The sequence below is a fragment of the Pinus tabuliformis genome, chromosome 3_2, assembly GCF_031772625.1.
Source record: "Pinus tabuliformis cultivar Carrire ecotype Pingquan chromosome 3_2, CPIR1, whole genome shotgun sequence".
NCBI classification, from domain to species: domain Eukaryota; kingdom Viridiplantae; phylum Streptophyta; class Pinopsida; order Pinales; family Pinaceae; genus Pinus; species Pinus tabuliformis.
Window position 1 is genome coordinate 711,655,954 of NC_142302.1, and position 7,285 is coordinate 711,663,238.

Consider the following 7,285-nt stretch of genomic DNA (forward strand, 5'->3'; position numbering starts at 1 on the left):
TATTAGTAGGTATAGAAACTAGAAAAGGCCTAGTAGAGGAATTGATTATTCATAGAAGTAAAGACCATTATCATTTAAGTCTTGATTATGAAGGTATACCCTTTAGATGTGGGCATTGTCACAACTATTGAAGCTTAGTAGTGGAATATCATTACCACTCACAAAAGAAGGTATGGGCTCTAAGAATCTAGTCTTAAGCATTGGGGGGGAAGTTATAACTAGAAAGAGGAATTGAGAAGGACCCTTAGACATGTTATTGGAACCAACAAAACATCCTTTGGCCTCAAGTCTCCATAAGGAAAAAATCCTATATTCTTTTGGTCATAACATGGATTGGAGACCTCCCTTATATAAGTCCCCATAATGACATTCCCATTGTTAAAACAAATCTTTGGAATTTAATTTTTGGAACTTGGGTTTTAGAGGAAGAAATAAAAAGATTAAATTTTTTCAATGAAGTTTTTTGGCAACCTATCTAGCATTAACAAACATATGCCATTGACCCTTATCCCCCACTTATAATTGAAAATCCCTAGTAGAAGAAGAAACCTAGGTGGGGATTTTTGAAAACTCTAAATTGGAAATTTATCCTAAGGGGTCCCTATGAGACTCTATAGAATTGGAAACTTGAAAATATAACCTCAAACATAGAAATAAAGGAATCATAGACTTCCCTAGGAAGGTGACAAGGGGGTATGTTTCTCCGATGAAGTAAAACCTGAGCTAGCTTAGAGAGGGAACAATTCATTAATTTCCATGGCACAAAGACAAGCATCATTAAAGGTTATACATGGAAAATAATTATCTCTCATCAAGGATCTTAGAACTTATACCTTACTAAGGGTCTTAAATGATTTTCCTTACTCTCATTTATCAAGGGATGGCCAATCCCTTAAAGAAATTAGCCATCAAGAGGCTTATTGAGATATTAAAACCTATATTATCCTCATTTTAGAGACACTGAAAAGGGGACAAAAAATAATCTAGGAACTCTCCAAATTTATGTTTTCGTAATAATTTTGTTACATTGATTCTATTGGAATATGTCGTGGGAATATAACTAGATGAAAAATGTATTCACCCTTTTAACTCTTTGACCTTTCCTATAGGTTTTAACATTAATCTCAAAGGATATGGGGAAATAAATATATATCCTAAGCTTTTAGGGTGCCTACTTTGATCAAGTGAAGTATAGGGACAATTTTTTCAATATGGAATGTGTTCAAAGTGGCTTTGTGGTGATAGGAGTAGACTTGGACTTTAAAATAAGGGCTCAAAAAATTTGGGGATCTATTGCTCACATGAACTGTCTCTTGGGATATTTTATAAGAAAGTGGGAAGAAGTGGGCCTGTTAGATATGGAACCAATAATAATAAGTCCTATCGGGAGAAATAAGATAATAGGGAAAGATTGAATAGCAAAGAGATTTGATCGCTTTCTAATATCATAAGGGTTTATGGATTAAGTTATTTAGGTAAGGCAATGAATAGTCTTGAATTGAGGCTCAGAGCATAATCTTATTGTAATAGAGGTAGTCTCTACCTAAGAAAAAAACCTAGCCCCTTCACACTAAATGTTGAATGGTTGAAGGTGGAAGAGTTTGTTAAAAATATCAAGGATGTTTTGAAGCCCTTTGATGATCATCTATGAGATTCTTCCCCACTTGAATTTAAAGAAAAATTAAGAGAAGCAAATAATGTAGTATCCCAATGGGTAAAGGAAAAAAACAAAAAAATGACAGGCTCCTTAAATAAGTGGAAGAATGTATACAAACCTTGTATAAAAGTGAAGGGTTTGGTTACCAAATTGATAACTTTAAATTAGAAGTAAAGCAATTGGAAGAAAACAAAACAAATATATTAATGGAGAAAGATAAGGAATGTAAGCTTGATACCAGGGCCATTTAACTTGTAGTAGGTGATGAAAATTCTAAATTATTTGTTGATCTACAAATGGTAGGAAAAATATGATCTCTATTTGGAAAATTGACAAGGGAAAAAACAAGTGGGAAATAAATTTCAAAGACAACAATTGAAGGGGTCAACTACTTTTTCAATATCTTCTAAGAGGATTCTATGGCCACTATTACTAAAGTGATAAGACTCTCCATTTGGCTTCAATTAGGTGATGAAAATTCCAATTTGTTTGACTGATATGAAAATGAAAGGAAAAATATAAATTATATTTGAAATGTTGACAAGAGAAACAACAAGTGAAAAATAAATTTCAAATACATAGCATATGAAATAATGAAATACTTCTCCAATCTACTTCAAATAAGACTCTAGGGCCACTATTTCTAAAGTTATAAGACTCTCAAATTCTTTTGCATCCCAATTTTGTAAACAATAAGGACACACTGGAGCTAATTAAAGAAGTGGGAAAGACAAAATAATTCAAACTTTCCAAAGCTTCCAAAGGGATAAAGCATCGGGCTTAGCAATGTACCTCCAAAATTATTTGTAGGATGTTATGAATTCCTTGAAGAAGGGAGTGCTTCTACGTCAACTAGAGCCTTGTCTCGAAGAGTTCGTGTACCTAAAATTCCATCCTCTAGTAGTTGCACTGGATTATGTTAAATTGGAAAGGTGGAGTAGCAGAATTCTTGCTCAAAATCCATCACATTTGTTTCATCCTTAGTCTAGCATGGATGGGGATTGCAAAGGGATTTTCCTTTGCACCCCAAACTTTTTTCCATGGAAATAAAAAGTTGATATTCCACCTGAATTTTCCAAATATTAGAAATTTCTGACATAGTGAATGTAGAGATGGCAGTGAATGTCGATGACATTCCTCATTGATCTCCCTAAATCCCCTTGCTATATATTTAATGAACCACATTATCATTAATGCTGGGTAATATTTTGGCTTGATATATTTCATTTTCATCCATATTATGCCGATCATTTCCATGGTTTTCAGAAATGTTGTCAGCTCCCATGATTTGTTCCTCCATTGAACGACCCTATACCTCATTGTTCTTAACTTTACACATCATATACTCCCATTGCATGTTTTCATAAGTGTTATTTGTGGTCTGTAGGAATACAAGAGAGGAGCTCAAGGTCCCATACACAGAGCATATGGAAATCCATGTGGAGGCCTTGTCACATGATTCTACTTCCTTCATGAGTCCTCTAGTCCTCTAGCCACCCAACTTAGGAATTTTCAGTTTGTAGCTGCTAAAGTTTGGAAACTATATCAGATGGAGTGGTGATTCAAGTCTTTCCAACATATGGAAATATTCATAATGGGGTTGTTAGCTCCTTAGATGGATAATAAATCAACCACTTTATTGGAAACCATTTTGACATGTGAAGGGATAATATCTTGTAGATACCTGAGAAGGAAGTTTATAAGATCTAGGAAAAATTATAAATGCCAACAAGTGGATACTTTGGATGGAGATGACCCATTCTATAGTTTAACGAGCATGGATATGATTATTTAAGAGTCATTTATGATATCAATTGAGTGAATCCACATTGTTTTACAATATGGAGTCCATAAATGAGAGCCCAAAATTCAACAAAATTATTTGAAATTGTATTGAGATGCTTCAAGTAAATGCAGATGATAGTTCCGAAAGGGTTCTTGAAGATTCCTCCATAACTACTTGGTCCTAGACTTCCCTTGGAAGCTACATCAAAGTTAAGTTTCAAGAAAAGAGGAGGAGGCAAGGACCAAGAAATTGGACATCAGCAGGTTCTTAGAGGGGGATCTGAAGTAGTAGAGAGAAAAGAGAGGTCAAATCCCTAGTTATTACGAATGAGATATTTAACTTTGCTGCAATTGAGGTCCTCTTAAGTCCATTTTCAAGTAGTGAGCTAGTCAATAATATTACGATAGAGCTATTACTATATTTGGGAGAGTTAGAGTTCCCTATTTTTGAAGATGTTCCTATTTATTTTCTTTTATATTTCCCATGAGAGATAACCTAGAAAGATCTTCCATGCGTTGTTCAGAATCATGTTTTTGAAACGACTAGTTCTCTAGCCAGATGACATGCATTAGATACTTGCTTGATCTCTGTTTGATTGTCTAAATGATTGAGCTCCATGGTCCCAAAGGGAATTGTTGAATCTACAAGAGTTGAGAAGGTGCTTTACAGACTCTCCTTCTTGTTTACATATGATGTAGTTAGACAGTCCTATGAAACTTCATTTGGAAAGTTGCTTCCATGTCAAGATATTATGATGGGTAGTGAGCCTGAGAAAGGCTAATATTTTTTGCTAGAGATTAGATTCCTAGACCACCCCTATAGGTTTTTTTGGACGGCCATAGTAGTTTATTGGAAGTGAGTAGGCTTATTTGGCATTGAACACTCCTCTAGGCATGAAAATCCACCTGAGTTTGTCTATATGAGAAGAAGATTTAATTTTTTGTTTTATAATTCAATCATCAACATTTTGAGGTTGGTTCTCTGGAAAATAGGCAAGTGGTCCTGATTGAGGTTACAACTACACCAACCCTTATTTTCCTGATAGATTTTCCAATAGTCTTTAACATGTTGTCCGTGCATTGCTTCAAAGAAATCCTAAAGGGAAAGATAATGAGGTGTATCCCACAAGATAGATTGTTGCTGTCATGAATCTCTATAAAAGAAGGCTAAATTATTTACCTTAATTTTCCAATTATTGTGTTTTTGAATGATAAATATGTTTTTACATGCTGAGGTCCATATCATTGATCCATTGGGAAATTATTATATTAAATCCATTCAATATGGTTTTGATTAGTAGCATATTTATGTTTCCAATTATCATTCCATAACTATCCTTATCTAGTTAGTAATCTCCACCAAGTATTGGCTCTAAGGACTTGACTAAGAATTTATAGGTCTCTAAGACCCATACCATACTTGGACTTGGGGATACATAAGGTAGACCAAGCTACCATAGAACATTTTTTGTTCTCATGGGTTCCCCTCCATAATAAATTCCTTTGGATGTTATGGAATGTATTAATAATGATTTTATGAGTAATAAGGGTAGAGAAGAGATGAAGGGGGAGAGCTTTGATAACATATTTGATTAGAACAAGACAACTTGTGATGTTGAGAATTTAGATAGCCTAAGAATATATTTTTTTATCAATTTTGGAAAGGAGATATTCCTAAGTTGATTTCTTTCATGTAAAGGCTATTAGGGGAATGCTAAGGTATTTAGATGGAAGGGAGATTCTTGAAAATTCAAGGATGCGAGAGATATGATGTTGAACCAAAAGAGAATCATTTAAAAAGAAGATATGGGATTTGTGCTAATTGATGGTTGTATTAGAGGCTTTCGTAATGTCATAAAGGATTATTTTGAAGGACCATGCTTCTTTAATTAAAGGGAGGTCTATGGGCATTGTGTCATCCAAAAAATATTTGTGAGATAGATGGTTAGGGGCTTAATCGATGAGATGCCACAACTACTTTGATGCTTCTTCCTAACCATTTGGCCATTAGAATGAAGAGGAAGGGGGGTAAAGGGTCATCTTGTCTAATTTCTCTAGAAAGGGAGAAAAATTGGGAAAGGGAACCATTAAGGAGGATATAAAGGAAAGTTGAGGAGAGTACGTTGTGGGTCCAACCCACCTAGGAGGGATGAACAAAAAAACCTATTAGAGTAGCTTAGATATATTGCCGACTAAGATTATCAAAGGATTGTGACATATGAGCTTGATGACCATGATGGGGGAGTGAGAAGTTATAAGGGAGTAAATGATCTCATGGGATATGATGACGCAGTCTAAGATTTGTCTACCTTGTACATAACCAACTTACTCTAAAGATATGAGTTGAAGGAGGAGGGGCTTGAGACAACTGAAAATGAATTTGGAGATAATTTATATATGAAATTGCAAGGGGAAATGGGACAAAATTTGTTGGGATCAACATCATGATCTTCCTTAGGAATAAGAGCGATGAATGTGGCATTCAGGGTCAGGAAGACCCCTAGACACTAGCAAGATTCTTTTACTAGGTGTTAGAAATTTATTTTGATTGTGGACCAACAATAATGAAAGAACTCAGTTGTGTATCCATCTATTCTAGGCGACTTTATTACTAGAATCTCCAAAATTTCCACTTCCACCTCATCAAGAGTAACGGGTCTAAGGAGATTGGCATGTTGTTCATTTGAGACTAGCTTCGAGATATGATGTGTGATTCTTGCTCGACGACTTTTCCTTTTTTAACTTTTGTTTAGATATAGGTTTTTTGAAGAAGTTCATTTATTCAAATTGAATATTATCATGAGAAAAGAGGGCATTAATTTGTTGATTCTTTAGCTTGGTGATCTTGTTGGACTATCTCCTTCGGATCATGGAACACTAAAAAAATTGGTGTTGTACTCACCTGCTTTAATCCACTATATTCCAAATTTTTGGTGCCAAATTATTTTCTCTTGAGAATATATTTTCTCTAAATGTAAGGCCACCTACTATTCCTTGTGAGCTAGAGCTTCTTCTCTACCTTCATTGATGATCTAATGTTGAATTCCATTTGTGGCTTCATTTCCTTTAAAGATGTTTCTAAAAATAGTCTTGTTCCAATGTTTGAGCTTCTACTTCAAGTTTTTTTTTATCTTTGTTGGTGCATGGGGATCAAGTAGTGTTTAATTTTTCCCACCAATTGACAATGTAAATTTTGAAAAAACGGGTGAGAAATCTAGAATTTTTCAAATTAAAAGGGCTTGTTAAGGAGGGGAACCTCATTATCAAAGTTAGAGAGATTGTCCAGTGGTTAGATCCCACTACAAGTAAAATTAATGCTTCAATACTTCATCTGTAAAGAAGAAAGGGTTAGAGATGAGGAAGTCGTCAAGTTTGCTAGCTATTTGATGAACTCCTCCTCTCTCGTTGTTCCATGTGAAAAGGTCATTGCTAATTTGGATGTTTACAAGGTTATGATATTGAGTTAATGCTCAAAAGGCTTCACTATCATCTTTTAGTGAGTTGGTTCGCCCCATTTTTTTTCAATGAGGGACGATATTAGATTGAAATCCATTCATAGGATCCAATTATGTGGCTAATCAATATGCTACAAGCATTGGATATTTTGAATAAAATCCATTTTTTCTATCATTTGTTGAGGCCCATAGAAATTTGGGATGAATCCTCCTTCTGTTGTGCCTGTGGGTTTGAATTGAGTAGTTAGATTGTGTATAAAAGCATAGATTTTTTCTAGAAAAGCAATGTTTGGATTCCAAAATATTGCTAATCCCATACCATTTCTCTTGAAACTAGAGCTATCACTTAGCTATCCTTCCAAAATTTCCTAGAAAGAGTTTTTAGAGA